At 41.0% G+C, this 23,470-nt stretch overlaps 1 long non-coding RNA gene across 3 annotated transcripts in view; it reads left to right on the top strand.

Moving 5' to 3' along the window:
* Nucleotides 1-264: 264 nt before the first annotated feature.
* The window catches only part of LOC132399673 (uncharacterized), a 38,209-nt gene continuing 15,003 nt past the window's right edge, over nucleotides 265-23,470 (top strand). The window contains exons 1-3 of one of the 3 annotated variants that reach the window (XR_009514037.1): nucleotides 265-564; nucleotides 1,095-1,231; nucleotides 2,835-2,931. This is a non-coding gene — a long non-coding RNA (uncharacterized LOC132399673). Of the gene's footprint in view, nucleotides 577-1,094; nucleotides 1,232-2,834; nucleotides 2,932-23,470 lie in introns of all 3 variants that reach the window. The other 2 variants (XR_009514036.1, XR_009514038.1) reach the window with 2 other exon arrangements.

Here is a 23,470-nt window from a genome sequence, read left to right as displayed (position 1 = left end):
AAACACTATTTACATTGTACAGAAACTTTACATACTGCGAGCCCAAAAAGAGTTAAATTATCTTTTTGAACCATTCAGACATTCATTCAATGTTTTACGACATTTAATTGTAATGCCCTTGTTAAGACTTTTAGTCACTATGTTGTAGGTATCTCATTTTAGCAGTTCTGTAAGGGCAGTCTGTTCTGCTTTTAGCCTGTTTGGGTTTGAGCTGAGATAAGTGGCTCTGTTGTTCAACTTCTGAATGTGGTGTGAGTCAGTCAATGTGGTGGAATTTGGAAGAAGGTTCTAGAAAATGTTGGACGGGGAGTTTTTGTGAGGGATACTGGTGTGAATCGAGGTCTTTGCTGGTGGGAGCTGGGAGAAGACGGGGAAAAGATGGCTGAGGATGCCGTTCCTGTTGCACAAGGTGCTTTGTGCAGATGAATAGCTTCAGGGAAGAAGAAGCAATACTGCCGTAGGAGAGCCCATTTGTTTGAGGTGGATTTCAAGCGACCTTTGGAAGGTGCAATGTGTATGTCGAAAACAACAGATTCTGGAAGATTTGAGCTCCACTGTGCAGATGTGACTGTTTAAGTATAATGTTTTTTTCTCTTTCCTTTAAAACAGATTGCTTAAGTGAACATGCTTAAATGTACTCTTTATAATTGTGTGCAGTGAACAATCTGTTATTTTTTACTGATGGGCGATTGCTGGGGGCAGAAAATAACACAGCATTCACACAAACTGGGGTTTAGGTGGGTTAGACATTCCAACCTCACGGGTTCAGCAGGACCAAAGTTGTATACGCCCTAGATGTACAAAGCCTAAGAAAGATGGGTTTCTCGCCGTGGAGTCCTGTGGCTGGTAGCGAGTTGTATTTGCAGAGACACCCAGTAGAATGGGGTTTCCTAATATAACAACTCTGTTCCCCGCATGAAAGTCTCGGCCTTTCTCATGCTGCCATTTGTCTGCCAACCTTCAGGCAGGTAAATTCATAGTCCTCTTGACTGGCCTGCGTTTTTACTCAGGTTTATATTATCTAAACATACAGGCTTTAAAAAAAGGCTGAAAGGGTTTAGTCGTAATAAACTGAGCTTGTCTGTTTCTTTTAGGTTGAGAAGCGGCATCCTGATTGTCCGTGCTGAACTTATTAACTCTTCATGAACCACTTTCCCTAACATAAATGTGAAGGATTTGGTGATTTGTTAAGAAAAGCAATGATATATGCTCTGCATTCAATACATTTGAGGTATGGTTACTGTTGTGTTTGTAACAGTACAGGCTATCCCTATATTATCAATGTTTGATTTAAGGAAGACTGTACAAGTGAACAAGATCCAGTAATATTATCAGAAGTCTGATATACAGCATTTATGTGTTCCTATAAATGGCAGAATTTGTTACCTCTCTGTTTCGGTACTTTTACCAATTGCTTTTTGTATCTATCTGTTGTGCTTTTGATGCCATTCATCACATTACTATGGTTACTGTTTTGGGTGTATTATGGGTATTTTCCAACTTAAGGATAAAATGGACTTATAGACAACTGTAGAATGGTGCCCATTTGTTACCGGAGGATGGTCTGTTTTGCTATTTGATGCACTGTTAAGTCCCATTCAACACCTAGTTTTATTAACATTTTATATAGTTTCATTGAACCTTCTGCACTCAACAGAGGTGATAGATGGGGCTCATCTTAATGTCTCTTTGGTAAAAACAACAGTACTATCCCCTTGCTCTCTCAGTACTGAACTGGAAGGTCAACCCAAATAGGATCCATAAATAACACAACACATCACATTTAGTTCATCATTAAACCCAAAATGCAGCAGAGTCACATCCCATCAGCATTTCTCAAACTAAATTTGCTAATTCCAAATTGGATGGGCTATAACCACAGGTGATTCAAATCATTCAAAATATTTGCAATAAATTGTGAATGATCTGATGGACAGACAAATCTATGCTTATAGATTTTTGTAAAACGATTGATACATTTTGCTCTATTCAGTCTGACAGTGGCTTAATGTGTTGTGGAGATGGGTTAGCATGGGTGTCGTGGAAATATGTCTTTTGTAAAAATATAAACTTTAATGTCCAAACTCGCGAATGGTCCACAAACTCAGCAAGGAATATTTTACTTTTAGAAGCTATCTAAAATTGCAAAAAGACCTAGTTTGATAAAAACCACAACAAATGAAGTCTTCTAGTTTCAAAACACTCTGACTAAGCCTTTTTCATGATCTATTTGTTTAATTACTTCATTGGATGCAAAGCTCTGTGTTGAGGTATATTATCTTACATAAGGCACCTCCTTACCAAAGTAGCTCTACATGATGGGAAACTGGAATATCAGGAAGAGAATGGAACACTTAATGGTTCAAACCTACTGAACTGATCAATCAGCTGACAGCTGATCACTCAATTCCACAAACTTACTAAACATGCTTTCTCTCTGCCTACCTTTCAAACTTAGTTTTTATCTATAGGTCTAAATGATCTCTCCCATTCTAAGACAGACTTCTTCCTGATTCTGCTTCTGAACAGCCGAACTGTAAATTTAAGGTAATGCTCTTAATGCACCCACTAGCAGAAGCAGCGTTTCTCTAAACATTCTAATGGATCCACTTCTGCAGAGAAATAAAATCTATGAAGTTAAATATAAATAATATGAAACAGTCCATCAAACTAAGTGATTTTCAAAAAGGCTTATTAGTGGTGAAAACTACTTTATGGAGATGAGTTGTTTTACAAACTGCTGTGACTGTATATTATAACATTGAATTATCCTCTAAATTCATTTTGAATGTATGCTGTCTTCCTCCATCTATCACCCACTTTCTGCTTGCTAGCATTCATTGTCGTCAAGTGACAGCAGAAGATTGATCCTTGCCATTCATTGATGTCAATTCACCCTCCAATGACCTCCATAACAACATAAAGGGAGAGGTATGAGTTATCACTATGAGTAATAATTGCTGATGATTTTCTCTTCCAATGTTAGTTAGGCTACAGTTGGAGTTTCATGTAAATTTCTGGTGTCCGCAATATAAAAAGATTACGTTAGATGGAGCACATAGGAGATTTGCCAAAATGTTGCCTGAATTGGAGGACTTCAGTGCTAGGGAGAGGCTGGGATTTTTTTCTCTGGAGTATGAGGGCTGACTAGGCAGAGATATATGAAATTACTAGAGGCATTGGTATGATAGGTAGTCCAAATCTTGTTCCCATGGTAGGAATATTAAAAACAGGAGGGCATAGGGTTAATGTGAAAGGACGGAGTTTTAACGGTGGTTTGAGGGGAAAGGTTTGTTTTACACAGAGAGTGGCTGAGACCTGGAACTTGATGCAGAAAGAAGTACTGGTATCAGATAGAATAGTTACTTTTAATGGAGATTTAGACAGACATTTAAGCAGGTAAGTCATAGAAGAAAATGAGCAAACATTGACATGATGGGCTAAAGGGCTAATTTCTGAGGTACGACTTTATGCCTCTATACTTTGCTTTGTTAATTTTTCATTCATATAAATAAAGAGACATAAACTTTGCCAGTCTGCTTCTGATGAAGACCTTGCTGGTGACCTCTAGCACTGTGTCAGGTGTGCAGTAAATCCCACCTGGTAATGCTATTTTTATGATAACATGAGCCTCATGAGAGCCTGCCCATTAGCTGAAGTGCCCTATTGAATCATCTTAACACATTGCTATCACTGGAGGGAAAGGCAAAGAAGAGATTTTCAGAGTTCAACTGCAAGTACAGAAACTACGAGTCAGAAAACAGTCAAAATCACTGACACATTGTAGAATGACAATAGTAGAAAAGGTGTCCATTTGGCCTATCATGTCTGTTCTAAGTCAAAAGAGCTGATTCTGACAAATCTATCCAAATATTGATTGAAATTTGTCTTTTACGAGTTATACTTAAATTTGCTTAATTTCCTCATGTAGGAAAAGGTAAATCACACCAGAAATTAGGTCAGGAAAACAAAGGGCAGCCTTTGGTCAACACCAGCAGTGAAAGACTGCCTTTATATACTGCCTATACCATAAAATCCCCCAAGTTGTGATACTGAAGGCGAAAAATTCATGGTACCCAGGAAGAGAAGTTAGGAGAACTGGGAGTCAACAATTTGGTCAGATGTAAAGTTGAAGGAGTTCCTTAAAGGAGGAGACTGAGGAAGAGAGGAGCCTGCTTATTATAGATCAAAGTCACAGTTCCCTTGCTAGCATGCTTCTGAGGGAACTTTGCAACTTTTTTCTGTGTTTAAAGTTCTATACAAGTGCTATTGTAGTTAACCAGCAAAGTTTCTGTCTCCTTATTTATAGGAATGAAAAATTTATGGGAATGATAAACGCAAGGTGATGAAGGCAAGGGTTAAGTGGTGATAACAAACCAACAATTTTGGAATGTGGGTCATACAGGACACAGATATAACTTGACTTTGAAACAGAATAGAGACCTTGTAACAGCTGCATAAAGTCAACAGCCTTGTTGGAATTTTAGCCTCAAGGTAAATCAGAGGTAATGGTGAGATTTTATGGAACATTTGTTTCACTTTCCTTGAACACTATGAATTCATTACTTCTTCTTGCTGCAATGGAATATCTTGGCACTGGAGAGGACAGAGTGTTCTGAGGACTGCACTTTGGAGCTTTGCAATTGAATCTGGGGGGTGGAGGAAGCCAGAATCACCTTCAAGTGTAGATACCACCCATGTGAAGCTGATCCTTTCATTTCACCAGGGAGAACTGACCCACCATTCAAAAGTTCCAAGAATGTACAGAAAAAAAGAGCACTGCTTGTTGTGACACTGTCATGCAATTGGGGTCACTTATTCCAGTTATTACTCAGTTGTTCAGAATGTTATCATGAGTCTGCCATGTGGAAACATGATCAAATTTTTCCCGGAATTTCAAATATGACCCAACTTAAATATGACTATGACTCTCTCTCTCTGTCTGTCACTAATGTCCTTGGGCCTTTGGTAATGAAGATTATTGCATTAAATAATTCAATAAAAAGGCAGCAAAAAATGTCAGATGTTATTATTAGCCAAAACAAATGAACCACAACTAACCATCAAGCATTTAATGATCTCTACAAACAATGTTGGTGGAGGTGAGGTGGAGGGAGGGATTTGACTTGAGTGGGGAATGGGCATACAAGGAATTATTTGCCACAAAGTTCAGTGGTGGCCAGGTCACTGGGTATTTAAGGCAGAAGTTGATAGGTTCTAAACTGGTGATCGGGTTAAGGGTTATGTTAGGAGAAGGTTGGATGGCAGACCAAATGAAAGTGCTAAGTGGACTGTGCTCCAAGGTCATATGGTCTTATGGTGAGGAAGGAAGAAGGGGGAGGTGGCAGTTTCTTCCTGCTTTTGAAAGTATACCTAGCTTAATTTTAAAAAGAGGGCATTAGCTGAGATGCTCATCTGAAAATGGCAATTCTCATATCAAATTATTCTGCTTCTGGGTTATTCTCCGGTTCCTTTAATCAGAATCTGTCAGGCCTCTGGCATTATACTCCTTTTTGCCTATTTCAAATATCGGAATTGGAATTGGTAATTGATTCATTATTGTATCGAAATACAGGGAAAAGCGTAGTTTTGCTTGTCATCCATTGAACATTTCAGAACTTAAGTACTTTGAAATCAAACACATGAAAGCCAATAATGGAATGCACAATATAATATGAAATAGTGTGACACAAGATATAGTTCTGATGCAGGGTTTTGACCCAAAACATTGGCAATCCTTTTCACTCATTGGTGCTTCTTGTTCCACTGAAGTCCACCATCAGATGCCTTGTTCTTCAAAGGTTTCACTGGTTTCAAAAGTACATTTAATGTCAGAAAAATGTATACAATATACAGTACATCCTGGAACTCTTTTCCTTGGCAACCATCCACAAAAACAGAGGAGTGCCCCAAAGAATGAATGACAGTTAAATCTTAGAACCCCAAAGCCCCCCACGTGTAAGCAGCAACAAAGCACTGATACACCCTCCTCCACAAGCAAATAAAGCATCGCACCCCCCCCCCACCAAGCACTCAAGTGTGCAGCAAACCATCAATAAAGACACAGACTTGCAGTACCCCAAAGGCTACTCATTCACACGGTAATTCGACATTCCACAGGCTCTCTCTCCCTCCCTAATAAGGGAAAAAGAGGTGTCCCTGTTTCACAGTAAGAGGGGAAGCATAATAAACAACTCACTGATTTATGATGTTAATAGTCTGTTGAATCGCTTTTTCTGAGCTGCGTGCCCAAAGAACTCGGGTCTCTGGGCACACAGCCAGCAGCCAGCTCACTGCTTTCGATCATCCGTGCACTCCCACAACACACAAAATGGCGGCACCGACCTCGAGTCTGCCCGCCTCCAGAGCCACGAAATCCCAGAATCCTGAAGGTGCGCTAGTCTTCTTAGCCGTGTCCTTGGTATATCGAATAGCAGCCAGTCGTGAGACACTGAGAGCCGGTCCCATTCCCGCGAAGAACCAAAGTCAGCACAGCGTATCATAGAGCAGATACAGTACAGCATATTTATACAGCCATCCCATGACAGGATAACATAAAACTAAGAAACAGAAAAAAAACTTCTAATTTAAATTTAAATTAACATACAACCAAAATTGATCTCATGCATCTTGCACTTCTCACTGTTAATTCTTCCCAACAAAAGGCAGTGAGATGTGTCAACAGAGTTCATCTAGAGAAGGCTGGTTTCCCCAATGGACTGAGCTGTGTCCACAACTCTCCATTTTCTTGCAGTCACGGGCAGAGCATTTGACATACCAATCTGTGCTATACCCGGGCAGTATACTTTCTATGGTGCATCTATCAGTGTTGGCGAGGGTCAATGGGCACATTCTGTATTTTCTTAGCCCTCTGAGAAATTAGAGGAGCTGATAAGTTTTCTTGTCCACGATGTCTAAGTGCAATTGGTGATGGTCGCATCTAGGAACTTGAAGCTCTCAACCATTTCTACCTCAGCACCATTGATGCATGTGCTGTGCTCTGCTTCTTGAAGTCCCATACCATGACTTGTCACTTTCCCGATGTGATTCAGTATAAATATATATAATCATTATGGACCAGGGGTTTATTTGCTACCTCTCACATTCTACCTTAAATATAATTATCTCCATTTATAATTCCTCCTTCTAATTTTACCTTCTATGTCAGCTACCGGATAGTCCAAAATAACTCAACTTAAACTATTAGTAAAACGATGTGACTTAGTACCAGAGCTGACATGGTCAATACCAACCAGACATTGATGGTAATGTTACAAACAGAAGGACCAGCATTGATATGAGATTAACTCTTTTAAGCAGCATTGGTAGTAAGAAACTGGAATGCACTGACAGATCATACAGAGTTTTCAAATTCCATAACCTAAGTCAGAAGGAATTGGATAAATATTCGGAGGGGTGAAAACTTCAGCAATATGGGGAAAATAGATTTATTTTGAAGGAGATGATGCAGATTTGAACAAGTGCAGTACAAATCTGGATCCCATCCCACAAATGCTAATAAAACAAGACCAATAAAATTGCAAGCAAATATTAATATATCCCTTCAAAAAAAAGGTTATTTTGGGTCTTGGAGCAAAATGGAGGGAATTCTCATTGTTACCATCAGGAAGGATGTACAGAAGCCTAAAGGCACACACTCAGTAATTCAGGAACAGCTTCTTTACCTCTGCCATCCTATTTCTAAATGGATATTAAACTTATGAACACTACCTCACTACTTTTATATTTGTTTTATTTGTACCACTTATTTTAACATAATTATTTTATACATATTTACTATAATATAGTTTTTTCTCTATATTTTTTATGATTGTATGGCTGCCATAAGTTTAACTAAATTTCAGGACATATGCTAGTGATATTAAACCTGATTCTGATAATTCAATGCCAGATGGGCCACAAAAGGCTGAGAGTTTGCTTTTCGACATTTGTAGTAACTGTACAATGACGTTAAGATGGGAGATGAATGCTAAATCCCTTCACGGATTTCAACCGGCTCATACTATATTTCTGGCAATGTGGCTTGCGTATCAAAGATGTGTTGACTATGCTGCTGGAATGGTCAAAAAAGTAATCAGTGATCAAAGAACAAACTGGCAATCATCCACTTTCTGTTGTTATATGGCTTGAATTCTGTTCAGCCAAGGGTGTCCAGCACAGAACCAACAGGGTATTGAAAATTAATGACTTGCTGATGTTGGCTGAATTGATTCTTCTTATCTTCAAATGTCAAGTGGCAAAGATTCCAACACGATACATACACACACAGTGAAAGTATAATCTTCTAATCAAAATACTTTGAAATGCTGGTTTAGAAAAACAGGAGCTACTGCTTCACAGCATTACTCAGTCTTGATCTTTTAAATACAAAGTGCATTTCATAGTAAACTGTGTATGAATTTGAATTTACTGGAAACTTTCCTTTCATTTACCATGATCATATATCTATCCTGCCAGTCAAGAAAGGACAAATGTTGTGTGGTGGTGCAAAACAACGACAATGTATTGATCTAACTGCCAATAGAATGTTGCTGAAGTGTGTAATTTGTTCGGTGAAGAGCAGACCGTGACCGTCATTTGACTGAACAATACAAGTCAGTTAATTGATGTATGGTTCAGTAGTTTGATGGTTTTCTAGTCAAATGATTATTGCTGAGCGCACAACTTATGTTTAGAGAGATAGAACAGATATGACAGTTTCAAACCCTGTGTTTTTTGAAAACTATTGATAGTGAATGATTGTCAGAATTCTTATGTCCATTTGAAAGCTAGAACAACCTGGTCCAACATAATTGCATCCTGTTTCTATTTTCTTCAATCAAAACTAACTCTTGAATTACATATCATACAATCAGGAGATTAACAGCTATGGGTATTTTGTTTCAAATATTTCCTGTAATGTATATATTTATCTCTTTTAGAGCAATTACCCCCCCACACCCCTTTGCACTACGTATTGACCTGCTGTCTACATATGTGCAGTGTTTTTTTTCTCTCTCTCTCTCTCTCTCTCTCTCTCTCTCTCTGCAATGTGAATACAGCAATTATAGCTAACTTTCGTGTGCATGTACTGATCTAATATATATGTAGTTGGCAACAAGGACAAACTTGAATATCAGTAATTATCACTAACTGCACTGACAGTTACGGGTCAAGATAGCTAGAGTTACACAGCACAAGAAAGCCTTCGCGGATAGTACCAAAGGAATATGAAAGTAACAATGGAAGGCACACTTAATTTAAAGTGAAAATTTACATGGTGATGGCTTCAGTCAGGAAAATTGATGAATTTGTTAGCACTAATAAAGGCTGGGAGTCATATATTAAGGGTTGAACTGTATTGTAACGTGAACAATGTGGAGAAACAAAAGAAAGCCCCTACACTTATTAGCTTAATGGGTGCAAGAACGTATTGTCACTTATGCAACCTTGTAACCCCTGAAAACCCAGCAAACATGATGTTCAATGAAATTGTTACACTTCTACAAAAATCACTTGAGCACTAAACCACTGGCAATAGCTGAGGTATTTAGATTTTACAAAAGGAACCAGTCAAAAGATGAAAGCATTTCTGAACACATTGCAGAACTCTGCAAACTTTCCCAATACTGTGACATTCGAAATGGACTTTCTGAAGTATTAAGTGATAAGCTTGTATGTGGCATGCATAATCAAAGCACTCACAAGAAGCTACTGTCCAAAAGAGACCTAACCTTAGAATGGGCATTAATCATTGCAATATCATTAGAGGCTGCACCAAAGGATGCAGCAGAACTACTAAAAAGGAGGTTAGAATGCGAAATGCACAAAATGTCCTAGAATGGTGCAAAAAGCCAGAAATGTTATCGATGTGGCAAATTTTCCAATGATGCAAATGACTGTTGGTTCAATGAAAAAGTTTGCAGGATGTGTCACAGACAAGATCACATAGAGAAAGTGTGCAAGTCAGACAAAAAGCACAACCAAAGAGAGAAAAAACACACACAAAACTAAGCAAATGTATAAAGTGACTGAATGTGAAGCAGATGACACATAGTCTGATGGGAGTGTGCTGCAAAGCCCAGAATTCCATAGTATTGCTGTAGTATATCAGAGTAGATGAGTCCAGTGTAAGACTGAAAATGGGGCTGGATACAGGGTCAGCTTTGTTCATAATTCCAGAGGCTGACTACAACAGACTGTTTTCTAAGATATCATTAGAGAAGACCTTAGTATTGCTAAAGACTTACACAGGCGAGCAAGTGTCTCCCAAAGGCAAACCGAAAGTAAATGCAACATATAGAGGCAAAACACAACAGTTAGAGTTTTATGTATTTGAAGGTGGCGAGCCAGCACTTTTTGGAGGTGAATGAATGAGCAAAATCCAACTAGACTGGCACTCAGTCAAAGCTCTCAGTGTGACATCAACAGACAAAGGCCGCTGAAATGGGAGAACTAACCAGAGACTGGCACAGCTGCTTAATGCTAATGGGAAGGTGTTTGAGAAGGGATCAGTAAACTCAAAGGCAGGAAGGCCAGAATTGAACTGGGTGAAACAGAAACACCAAGTTTCCATGATGTGCACCCAGTGCTTTACGCACTACTTCCTAAAGTGGACGCTGAACTGCAGAGCTTGGAGGCATGTGGAATTCTTTCCAAGGTTGTGTGGAGTGATTGGGCCATGCCCATTGTCCCGGTAATCAGAAAAGGGATAGCCAGAGCTTTCGCCATGTGGGGATTTCAAAGTGAGCATCAACCCAGGACAATATCTGAGTAGTTTTAAGGGTGCTTTTGGTCTCTTTTTATTATTTATTCCATAGTGGGATTGTATCAATGGTTCAAAACAGGCTACTAGTCTGGTAACCTAATCAACCTGCTACCATACCTGCTTAAATCCGTTCTTAGTGTTGATCTCTGAACAATGCTGGGACCTCACCAGCGAGATTCTGTTAGAAGAAAAGTGTAATCCAGAACAAGCTTGATCCTTTGCTAAAGAGCTCTATACCTGGAAAGGTCCTCCCCTATCTTATTGGGATCTTGGGTTGAGAAGGGAATCCGAAAAACAGCACAGAATGGCTGAAAATCTTTGACAACTAGTTATCAACAACAATCAGAAAATGAACCCAGTATCTTTAAAATTAAAGTAAAAACAAAATTCTCACTAACCAAACTGCTCAAAACAATTAAAAATCAAAATACAGTGGATTCCAGTTAATTCAATCATCAGTTCATCAGGGCAATTACTTATTGGGGACTACTCTTAAAGAACAAAAACTGAAGGAGAAAATAGCCAGGATTTCCTTAGTTTATTTGGGCACTGTGCCACTTAATTGGGACAGGGGACTGTTGGCAAAGTTTCTATGCTCTTCATAATCTTATAAACATTTAGAAGGCATTCCTCAGCCTCTTTTGCTGCATGAAATCTAGTCCCAAACTATGTAGTCTGTCCTTAAAACTCAAGCCCCTCAATCTCAGCAGCATACCTGTGGATCCTTTCTGCATAGTTTTATCTTAGTCACATCCTTTCTGTAGCTGGATGACCAGAACTGAACACAACACTCCAAGTGTGGCCCAGCCACTGTCATGTACAACTGTATATGAGGTCTCATGCAGCAGCCTGCATTTACAGGTTACTGCCTGCCAGTGAATAGTGGTGTTCCAAAAGGTTCATTATTGAGTCTGCTTCTTTTCACATAGTATACCAATGATTCGAATGATGAAACTGATGGCTTTGTGGCCAGGTTTGCAGACTATACACAGATAGGTGGAGGGGCAGGTAGTGATGGGGAAGAAGGGAGTCTCTGGATGGACTTAGACAGATTAGGAGAATGGATAAAGAAGTGGTGGAAGGAATATAGTTTAAGGAAGAGTAAGGCCACGCACTTGGGAGAAAAAATAAAGGCCTAGGTTTTTTTATAAAATGGGAGAAAGTTCAAAAATCGGAGGTGCAGATAGGCTTGTCCTTGTGCAGAATTCCCTAAAGGTTAACTTGCTGGTTGAGTGAGTGGTAAGGAAGGTAAATGCAATGCTACATTTATTTTGAAAGGAGTAGAACATGAGCTAGGATGTGATGCCAAGGCTTTATAAGGCATTGCTCATGAAGTCTTGTGAACAGTTTTGGGTCCCTTATACAAGAAAAGATCTGCTGGCATTGGAGAGGGGGCAGACAAAATTCATGAGATTGAATCCAGGAATGAAAGGGTTAACTGGTGAGTGGGCCTCTACTGGTTGCAGATTAGAAGAATGATGGGAGGGAGTGAGGATCTCATTGGAATATTTTGAATATTGAAAAGCTTAGAATAGATGTGGAGAGGGTGTTTCCTTTAGTTGGTGAGTTTAGAGCCACAGAGCACAGCCTCAGAATAGTGGGATGTCCATTTAGAACAGAAATAAGGACGAATTTCTTAGTCAGAGGGTGATGATTCTGTCGAATCCATTACCATGGAGGGCTATGGAGGCTAAGTCATTGAGTATGTTTAAAGTGGATGTTGATATGTTCTTGATTAGTCAGGGTGTCAAAGGTTACTGGAAGAAGGCAGGAAATTGGGGTTGAGAGGAATATTAAATCAGCCATGCTGGAGTTGTGGTAAACTATGTATACCTGTCTGGACACGGCCCCCCCCCCCCCCACCACCCGCTGACTGCTCCTGTGGAATGCTATCCAGAAGCCATGGTGACCCGCTGGCTTAACAGCTGTGTCACGAGTCCGCAGCATTGCACTGTGTCCGGGTGAATAAAACTCTAAGTGCTGCCTGTGTCAAACAGGCAGCTAGTCCTGTGCCCCTCCACCAGGATGTCCATCATTGACCTTGCGAGCTGGTGTGGTGCGCTTTGGTCAAGGGTCACGGAGGCCAGAGTTGCATCGCTGTCTTGGTGCCCGCTAAGCACCCATGGGTTGGAGGCGAGGCGAGGTGGCGCCGACAAAGATGGCCGCCTCTATGCCTCGCACGCGGCGGGCAAGCAAGATGGCAGCAACCCCCATGCCTCGCACACAGCGGGCAGGTAAGATGGAGGCAACCAAGATGCTGACCTCCATGCCTTGCACACGGCGCTGCTTGACCCCGCTCGTGGTTTGGACTTACAGGACTTGGCGAAGTGGCCCTTCTTTCCGCAGCTGTAGCAGGTCACTTCTCGGGTCGGGCAGTGTTTTCGGGGGTGTTTTTCGAGTCTGCAGAAGTAACACTGCGCAGACTTGTGACTGGCAGCAGCTGAGGTCGATTCGCCGGTGGGTTGTGGGGACTTCACGGACTCGCGACTGGCAGCAGCCGAGGCCGATTCGCCGGTGGGTTGCGGGGTCTGCGGCGTCCACGAAGCTGGCGGGAGATTGCGCGCCTGGACAGTGTCAGTGTTGCGCAGAGCAGCCTCCAGCGTGTCGCCCAGCTCGATCACCAAATGTAAGGTAAGATTGGCGTGTTCCAGCAGCCGCTGGCATACGTACACTGACCTGATCCCCGTAACAAAGGCATCTCTTACTAGCAGCTCTGCATGCTGTTCCGCCGTCAGTCCCCTGCAGTCGCAGGCCCGTATGAGTGTCTGTAGGGCCTGGACAAACTCAGCGCTCGACTCTCCCGCCCGCTGCTGCCATGTTGCTAAGTGATGTCTTGTTTTATCAGTGTTCACCGGCCGCAGGTATTGTCTTTTGAGGGCGTCCAGTGCCCCTTGGTAGGTCGGCAGGTTCCTGATCAGGGAGTAGATCCGCGGACTGACCCTGGAGAAGAGAACTCTGTGCATCGTGGCAGACTCGGTCACTCAAATCTCCTCCAGGTACGATTCGAAGCATGCCAGCCAGTTCAAAAGCGACGCCAGCTTCTGGAGATTGAGGGTCAATATCCAATCTGTCAGGTCATAAAACTTGTTCCATGTTTTAAATCTCTGTTAATAAAATTGATGCACCATCAATAACTCCAGGAGACTGGAAGAGAACGATAGGCTTTTATTAACAGCGAAAAAGGGACCACGACCATGTCGAGACTGAAGGAGGAGCACTGCCCCCAATCGCCTTTATACAGGGGTCTGTGGGAGGAGCCACAGGAGCAGTCAGTGGGTGGTGGGGCGTGTCCATACAGGTGTACATTGTTTACCATTGAAAGGTTTCACCTACTTCATGCGAACCCCCAGTATGCCTACGTGATCTTACCCGATGGGCGGGAGGACACTATCTCCATCCGCGACCTGGCACCAGCAGGAGCACCAGACCCCTACCCTGAATGCTCCATGATGACTATGAACCCCGTACCCACCGATGTATATACCCACGAGACACCTACCCATGGGATACCGTGCACACTAAGCCCTACACTGACTACTCCCAACCCCACATGAGGGGTTTCTGATGCCTAACGGGCTGGCACCTCCAGTCAGGCCAGGGTCAGCACAATCAACGTCACCGGTGCTCCTTAGATCACAGCAATGGACTCGGCCACCTGATAGACTCAACCTGTAAATGTACTTGTCAGAAACTTCACCCATGGGGACTCTCTTTTAAAACAAAGGGGGGAGGGGTGAATGTGGTAAACTATGTATACCTGTCTGGATACACACCCCACCCCCGCTGACTGCTCCTGTGGCTCCACCCACAGACCCCTGTATAAAGGCGATTGGGGGCAGTGCTCCTCCCTCAGTCTCAACATGGTCGTGGACCCTTTTTTGCTGTTAATAACAGCCTATCATTCACTTCCAGTCTCCTAGAGTTATTGATGGTGCATCAGGAATGGCAGAGCAAACTCAATGGGCCCAGTGACTTAATTCTGCTGCTATGTCTTATGGCCTTTTGAACACATTGTTATCCACTATGAGTGGTGCTCCAAGCCAACAGAGGCTACAGCTGTCAGCACCTCCAGTTTGGTTTCAGGGAGATAGGTGCATGGCTTACAATCTTGTTGAGTCATATAGCACAGAAACAGGCTCTTTGGCCTAATTATTCCATCCCAACCAAGATTCCCATTTAATCTAGTCCCATTTTTCTGTGCTTGGTGTATATTCCTCTAAACATTTCTTATCCAAGTCCAAGTACCTCTCAAATCTCATCCACGTACATTTTAATTTTTTTTTAAATGTACCTGCCTCAACTATTTCCTAAGGTTACTCAGTCTTGTACTGATTATCCTCTGGCTGAATAAATTGTCCTTCAGGTTCATATTAAATCTATCTTTGGTCTTCTTAAACCTAAAGGTTAAACACAAGCTTTATTTGTCATATATACATTGAAAGATGTTGATAAAAGCATCACCTGCATCAAAGCAAGTCAGTGAGGATTGCTACTGTTCTTCTGGAAAGAACATGGCAATGCCCACAACTCACTAACCTTCATTGTACATACTTTGAAATTGGGAGAAAATTGGAACATCCAGAAGAAACCCACGCAGTCATGGGAAATCTGTACAAGCTCTTTACAGATAGTAGCATAAAGTGAACCACAATCTAATCGCTGGCTTTGTAATAGTGTTATGCTAATCCCTGCACTACCGTGAACCTATGCACTCTAGTTCTTGGTTGCCTATTGTGAGATCAAGAATGCATCTTATTGGTCTTCTGTATGATAAAATAGACGTTTGACCTTGCACTCTACTTGGTTCTTATGGTCCTGCTTCTTACTGCTTTCCTGCACTGCACTTTCTTTGTAAGTGTAACACTCTATTCCACATTCTGTTATAGCTTTTTTTTCACTAGCACAATGCACTGATGCGACAAAATGTACTGTACGAATGGCATGCAAAATTTGCGCTGTATATTGATAGACGTGACAATGATAAACCAATTTACCAATATCTGCCTCCCAAACCTTTGCTCCCTGCCGTGCTCCACTTGTGTGAATGACTGAAGTAATAGTTGTATGTCATTCATTGCTGTGGGGATTGATACTCTTCCTTGTGGATGAGAAGATAGATGGACAAATCACCTGCATGGTACATGGTGATACTTGTAGCATCAGCTACAATGCTGCTAATGCTGGTTGCCTCTTCCAAACTGCATCAGCCTGTGGCCTTTGCTCCAGAGTTCTCTGCCGTGCCCTGAGCTCAGATCTTTGCTGCACAGCAGATAATTCCATCCCACTGATTTGTGCCTGGAAGGTATGAGAGTTTAGAACAGTTTTCATATTGAATTGTACTCTCTATACTGTAAAGGCAACAGGATAATGTCTTGAACATTGAGAAGGGGCAATTTTTCTTCATAACAGGATGAACATGCAAAATCTTTCAAGAGAAAGAAAGTGACTAAGCTGATGAATTGAAACAAGGCTGGGTCAGGTTTGAAGGGTGACATAAGCAGCTATTAAACAGGAAGATAACAATTTGTTCCTGAAGTGTTTGATTATTATTGGATATACTTTATAAATGGAATATTCTGTATTTCTATTCAGACAGTTGTCAGTCCATTTCAAGAGTTAATCAAAAATAGCATTAGCCAGTTTTAATGTAACTCTCATAGTCAATGTTGCTTTAGCAGTGGAAAAGCCTTCTAATCTCTCTCTCATTTGAGGTTCATCTACTTTGTACTTATATCTTCTAGTCCTGTGATCACAGTTCAAAAATATAATCTCATTACATTTAAATTACCCATTCCTTTCTGCATTTTAAAGGCATGAACCATGCCCAGTTTGAATGTTTCTTTTCCTCAGAGAACAAATCTAATTTTGCCAGCTTACTCTCATAAAATAACATTTCCAGTCCTGGAATTATCCTTTTCTTTTCATTGGTACGATATGCCTTTGCAAGTAAGCCACACAAATTTTATAGATATTGTCTTATTAGCATTAGTCTTCTGAATCGCTGGCCATGCACTAACTGCATAAATAATCTCTGTCTATTTATCCACCACTGCATCTATCACTTTGTATAAATCAAAGCACACAGGGATGATAACTTGTGTATTCGGTTCTGCTTTTAATTTGAACAACTTCAAGCATACTCACCATCAAGTAACTTTTCTTATAGTCTTTCCATCTTACTTTTGAACATTAATCGATGAACAATCATTCCAGAGTGTTCCCAGCTCAGTGTCCATCTATGTTTCCCTGTTGATAGAAGTCACTGCAAGGGTGCTTTCAATTGGTTTTCTTACTTGCAGAGCTCCTGACAAACCCCCGTGTATGAGAAGAGCTTAGCATTCTGCTACTTCAATTATTTGTATCAGCAGTTGTACATTCACTGGTAATGTTAGTGATTGATCACTGTAGTGGCCAATCGATGAATGTTAGTTTTATGTGTCTAAGGTTGTATGAGGTTAGTAAGAAGAGTTTTAAAACAGTCCACGTAGCCATCGAGCAGCATAGGTCTGCAATGATATTGTAAAACTGATGTGGCCAGAATGGGGGGAGCTCAGAAGATTTTGGAGGGCCACACCAGGGGACACAGCTAACACCCATCTACAAGGCCTTCAGTGGTAGGTGATAACTTCACCTGGTGCTCAACAGTGAAGCACCTCAAGAGCAAGCAGTGATGCCACAAAAGGACACAGAACCATTTCTGAGGGTGCTAACCAAGGGAGTGAAGGTGACACTGGCACCACTTGATGTAGGAGACTAACCTTGGTGAAGAGCAGAGAACTCTGTACACCAAGATCCCAGTGAAGGCACCTGTCACCTCCTGAAGTGTACCAGGAAATATTTGAAGCTCAGTATAGATAGTTAGAGCACAAGTTAAGCACTGTATGACTATCAGTGTGTGTATCAAGTTGTGTTTACATCGGGATCTGACTATTTCCTCTCATTTGCCTTGAAAGTATAATACATCTGTGTAAAACCTATTTAAAGGGATATTGGTGAAAGTGCCAACAAAGTTTAGAATCAACACTAATGTTCTAAAAGCAGCTGGTCAAATTTAAGATAATAAAATTTCAATGATAAATGCAGATGTATACAAGCAACTCACAGGGAATGAGGAGTTAAAGTCTGAGGTAACAAAAATACTCTCTCCTTTTTAATTTCCATTTGTCTCTAATGGCAAGGTGATATTAGGACACATTTTAAACTCACTATTGATTTGTTTTTACCTTACATAATAAATATTACTGCAATGTAAAAACACAGTATGTAAATTTCAATTTCTTACAATAATAACAACATGCTTGGACAGCATCATTAATCAAATTAGTTAGCTCTGAACACTTCATTGGAGTTTGATCAAAGTTCCCCACTGTGTTACAGCATACAGAATGTTTGGTCAATGAGGTAGGACTTAATCAATATGTAAAGATGTGGAGAGGTATATGAAGATAATTCCTTAGGTGGCTGAAGGAACAGAGTGATAGAAACTGAAGTTATGCAGGAGATCGTGAATGAAGGAGTGTGGAGGTTGTAGGAGTTGCATGATTGCAGGAGGTTACAGAGAAAAGGAGGTATTGGGACAGTTATGCTGCTGTGCTACCCAATGGACATTGTACTTCCCAGTAAGTGCTGACAATATAGGTAAACCTTGGCTCCTGAGTTGGAAGAGTACTCTTGAATGTCAAATTACATTTTTGAACATCATTTCAAGTTAGTGCTTGAAAAACTCAAGCAAGGGCTTACATATCCATTGACCAAGAGGACGAATAATTGGAACTAGGGCAACATTCCTTTCACTTATAAATACCCAACCATGCCTCTCTTGCACACACCACTATTTCTCATGCATGCCTGAACAGCTCCCTTGCATGCATCAATATCTCCAGTGCATTCCCCAGTATTGTTTGTGTGGGCCCCAGTATTGCTTGTGCAGGTCCCAGTATCACTAGTGCATTCTCCCAAAGCCCCCCTCATGACTTATTATCACTTTTGCATCCCTCAGTATCACTCTCGTATATCTCAGTATAAATATTGCATGCCCCAGAGTCATCCTTCCATATTCCCCACAATCTTCCACAAGGTGCTGTGAGCAGGATTCAGGGATTCATAAAGTCAATGGACTGCAGTCTGCTGAGGACTGAAACGAGTAAACCCTAAATCTATCTGCAAATATCAAAATAATTGAATTGACAGCTAAATACAACCTGGACCGGTTACTTTATTGTGAATCAGCCATTCAATGAATTCCATTCAGTAGTTAACAAGGATTTCTGTACAACACTCATTCTTATTTTTAAAAAAAATCAATGCAGCCCCTGCAGCAATTTGAGTTACCGGAGGCACAGCCTTTCATATTGCGGAAAAAAAACTCTCACTGCATCAGGCAGTAAATAAGAAGAAAGTGCAGATCTTCGTAACAAAAAATATAAACAGAAAATGTTGGAGTAACTCAACAGGTCAGGCAGCATCTATGAAAAAGAGAAGGTAGGGGAGAACAAAGGGTGGAATAAAGGGAATATCTGTAATAGAGTTGTCAGTTCCGATGATGTTGATCCTGAGGTTCTTCAGAAGTCAATAATGAGACATAAATCCTAGTGGTTATGCAATTTTAATTGTTACAAGAGCGAAGAAAGGAAGTAATGGATGTCTCACACTCAGACTAGAGATAAACAACACATTCCAGTGATAACAATTAACCTATTAAATAGTCAATTTCAAGAGAAGTCACTTCTGTCGCAGAAAAATATCCCAGAAGTTTCTTGAAAAGTACAGAATCAGCTATATTACAATTACTGGAAAACTTACTGAACAATTGCAGGTATGCAATGTAGGAGATGATAAAGTAATTGTAAACAAGCAGAGCAAAATTAAATTGCAAGAAAGATACAAGAAAAATAACAATTCTACACCCAAATCAAACAGGGTGAACTAATGTGGCAGCAGAGGAGTACTTAAACTGTGAATTGTGTTTTCGTGTTGTACAACTTGAATTGAATTGAATTGACTTTATTTCTTATCTCCTTCACGTACGTGAGGAGTAAAAATCTTTATGTTACGTCTCCGTCTAAATGAGCAATATGCAATCATAGTAATTTATAATAAATAAAACAGTCAGTGTAATATAGAGTACATTCAAATCAGCATGAATTAAGCAGTCTGATGGCCTGGTGGAAGAAGCTGTCCCAGAGCCTGTTGGTCCTGGCTTTTATGCTGCGGTACTGTTTCTTGGATGGTAGCAAATGGAATAGATGGTGGTTGGAGTGACTCAAGTCCCCGTTGACCCTACGGGCTCCTTTTATACACCTGTCCTTGTAAATATCTTGTATCATGAGAAATTCACACCTACAGATGCACCGGGCTATCCGCACCACTCTCTGCAGAGTCCTGCGATTAAGGGAGGAACAGTTCCCGTACCAGGCAGTGATGCAGCCTGTTGGAATGCTTTCAATTGTGCCCCTGTAGAAAGTTCTTAGGATTTGGGGACCCATACCAAACTTCCTCAACCGTCTGAGGTGAAAGAGGTGCTTTTGTGTCTTTTTCACCACACAGCGGATCTAGGCAGACCATGTGAGGTCCTTGGTGACGTGGATGCTGAGGAACTTGAAGTTGTTTACCCTCTCAACCCCAGATCCATTGATGTCAATAAGGGTTAGTTTGTCTCCGTTCCTCCTGTAATCTGCAACCAGCTCTTTTGTTTTGCAACTATGAACGAGAGGTTGCTTTCTTGACACCACGGTGTCAGAGAGAATACTTCTTCCCTGCAGACCACCTCATTATTGTTTGAGATAAGGTCAAGATTAGAGCTGTGGGTAGTGACACAGTCACGGGTATATGGGGTGTAAAGGAGGGGACTCAGTACACAGCCCTGAAGGGCTCCTGTATTGAGAGTCAGAGGGGTAGAGGTAAAGGAACCCACTCTTACCAGCTGCCAGCAATCTGACAGAAAGTTCAGAATCCAGCTGCAGAAGACAGGGTTAAGGCTGAGGTCTATGAATTTCTTTTCAAACCTGGATGGAACTATGGTGTTGAATGCTGAACTATTGTCCAAGAACAGCATTCTCACATAAGCATCCTTCTTCTGTAATGTAAATAGAAGAGAATCTGCAGTTGCTGGAATTCTTGAGCAATACACTTAAAATGCTAAAGAAACTGCATGTGTCAGGCAACATCAATGGAGGGATAGACAATCACTGTTTCAGGCTGAAACCCTTCATCAGGTCCTGATGAATGTTCTTGACCTGAAACGTCAGCTGTTCATTTCTCTCCATAGATGCTGCCTGACTTGCTGTGTTTCTCCACTATTTTTGTATGTTCTTTAATGTACAGCTGTCTGACTTACAGAAACGTGCACAGCAGGCTACAGAATACAGACGAAAAAGTTGAATTAGAGGCTGGGTAGGTGAAAGTAATCACCTCGAATGCAAATAGAAAGAATGAGTTATCAAAAGTTCAATACCAAATCCTGCAGTTTACAATGTGACCAGGCAGATGATGTGGTGTTGTTCCTTGATTTTGTGTTGGGTTTCATTGTGGGGGGGGGGGGTTACAGACAGAGAGATTAGATTAGGAGTGGGATGGGGAAATAACGTGGCAATGGGAAACTCAGGATCACTCAAGGTTGGTTTCTGCATTGTGTTGGGTTCTAGAGACTAACTCTTTCTCTTTCCCTTTCTATCAGAGCTGCTTCTTTCCCAGCTTTTCTGGTTTTATCCCAGACAGCTGGATTTGAATCTTGTCACATTTTGAGTTATGACGTATTAAAATTCATTCTCCTCATTCCCATTGCCCTTTCTGTGAGCTTTAACTTGCCATAAAAGACAATTTCCTCTTGTTTAGAGAAAACCTATTTAAAAAAATAATATAAAAGATGGCATTTGTGTTTTCTTAAGTCATTTGTTGAGATTGCTTGAATTTTAATCAGAACTTCAATTTGCAGTAGGTGGATGGAGATAATTGAGTGAACTAATTGAACGGTGGAACAGGCTCAAATGGCTAACTAGCTTTCCCATTCCTACACAGAGCACTCTCCAATCACCCTTCATTTAACAACGAATAAACTATCGTGCTGGCACATTACTCACACTCTGTTATTCCTACTATTAATGCATTTAAGATTTGCATAGCATTAAATTGACTTGAAATGCAATTGCATTTGTCAGAACTGCAATATAATCTTGGGCTATGTAAGTAGCAACGATCCGTATATGCAGCTATTTTGGAATGCATTTGTATTCCTGCCACAGATTCAGGTCTTCCAGCATTCAAAAGAACAGATGCTGCTTCCTCTAATAGTTTCCCCAAGAGGGATGATGGGTAGCCCTCCTAGAGGATAAGGATGCTCAGATGTTTCCCATTGCTCAGGTATCATTTGCTTGGACCTTGTGAAGTTCCACCCAGACAATCATCAAAACCCTTATTGTTCTGTGTGTGCCAACCATCCAGAACGAGGAGGAGGATTCTGGATCTGCTCCAGAATAACCACCAAAGACCAGCAGGATTACAGGGATTTGCCTAAGTGACGCGCTGTTTGAGATTGTACACCAGTTGTATGCTGAGTAAATGAAATCCATTTTAGTTCATGCAGGCAGAGTTTGTAAAAAGGGAATACAGTGCAACGTACATACAGACTGTCACAACCATAAAGAGCTTTACAATCAGTTCATACCCTCATTCTTGTCCTTCTGTGTAGCCTCCACAGAGGCAATGGAATCAATCTCTCTTTATAACACAGACCTTGAAGGAACCAGTTACACTGAAGTTAAGCGTTGCAATCCCAATGCATTGCTGTCCTTGTTCTGCTCTGGGGTGACAGTTTTATAGCTGCAATTCTTAGCGCACAATCTCCTTATTGGATTGTAGACACCTCAAGCAATGCCTGGCCCATGGTGATTCAACTCATCCCAAAATCTAGCCCACTCCCCTTGGCATCTGTGTTTTCTCCCAGTCAGGCTTGATTTCTGACAGAAATTCAACATATGTCTGGAAGTAATTTGGTTTAGTAAAGGATTTTTATGTCAATAATTGAGTTCTTTAGTACATCAATTGTACAGAATCTTCAACTAGGACATTCAGGACTGAAATGAGGAGGAATTGGTCAGAGGTTGGTGAATCTCTTCACTGGAGTGGAGATTCAGTTGCTGAGTTTATCAAAAAAACATTTGACAGGTTTCAGGACGTTAAGGGAATTGAGGGGTATGGGGATAGAAAAGTGTCAGAAGTCTACTCTGAATCTGATCCACTCCTGTAACCCTCAATTCCCTTAATATCTGTTCCTATGTCTTATGCTACCTTTCATACTGTCGGGTCCATTCAGCAATAATCCGTCATGATTGACTAGTTATAAACAGGTGATCTCAGAAGAGCTTGCCTACATCGTCACTCTCAACAAAACCTGTTCCTTATTCTCATCCTCTTCTTCCACTTTGTAATTTCATTCATCTCCATTTTGACTGTGATGACACCGTTGTGTCCTGGTCCCTCAGTAGTTCTACCAGCACAGTTGGTTGCCATGGCTTTGGCAGCCCTGATTTCATATTACAAAGACACATGAGTTGGTAGGTGAAGCGGGCAATGTAAATTGTCCTTCATATGTAAGTAAATGGAAGAATATGGGACAGCACATGCAAATGTGTGGAGAAAAAAATTGCTCAACTCACCATTGAGACATCATAAATCAGTTCAAGTAGTTTAAATAATTGCAAAAAA

The sequence above is a fragment of the Hypanus sabinus genome, chromosome 9, assembly GCF_030144855.1.
Source record: "Hypanus sabinus isolate sHypSab1 chromosome 9, sHypSab1.hap1, whole genome shotgun sequence".
NCBI classification, from domain to species: domain Eukaryota; kingdom Metazoa; phylum Chordata; class Chondrichthyes; order Myliobatiformes; family Dasyatidae; genus Hypanus; species Hypanus sabinus.
This window is presented reverse-complemented; position numbering and strand designations above follow the sequence as displayed.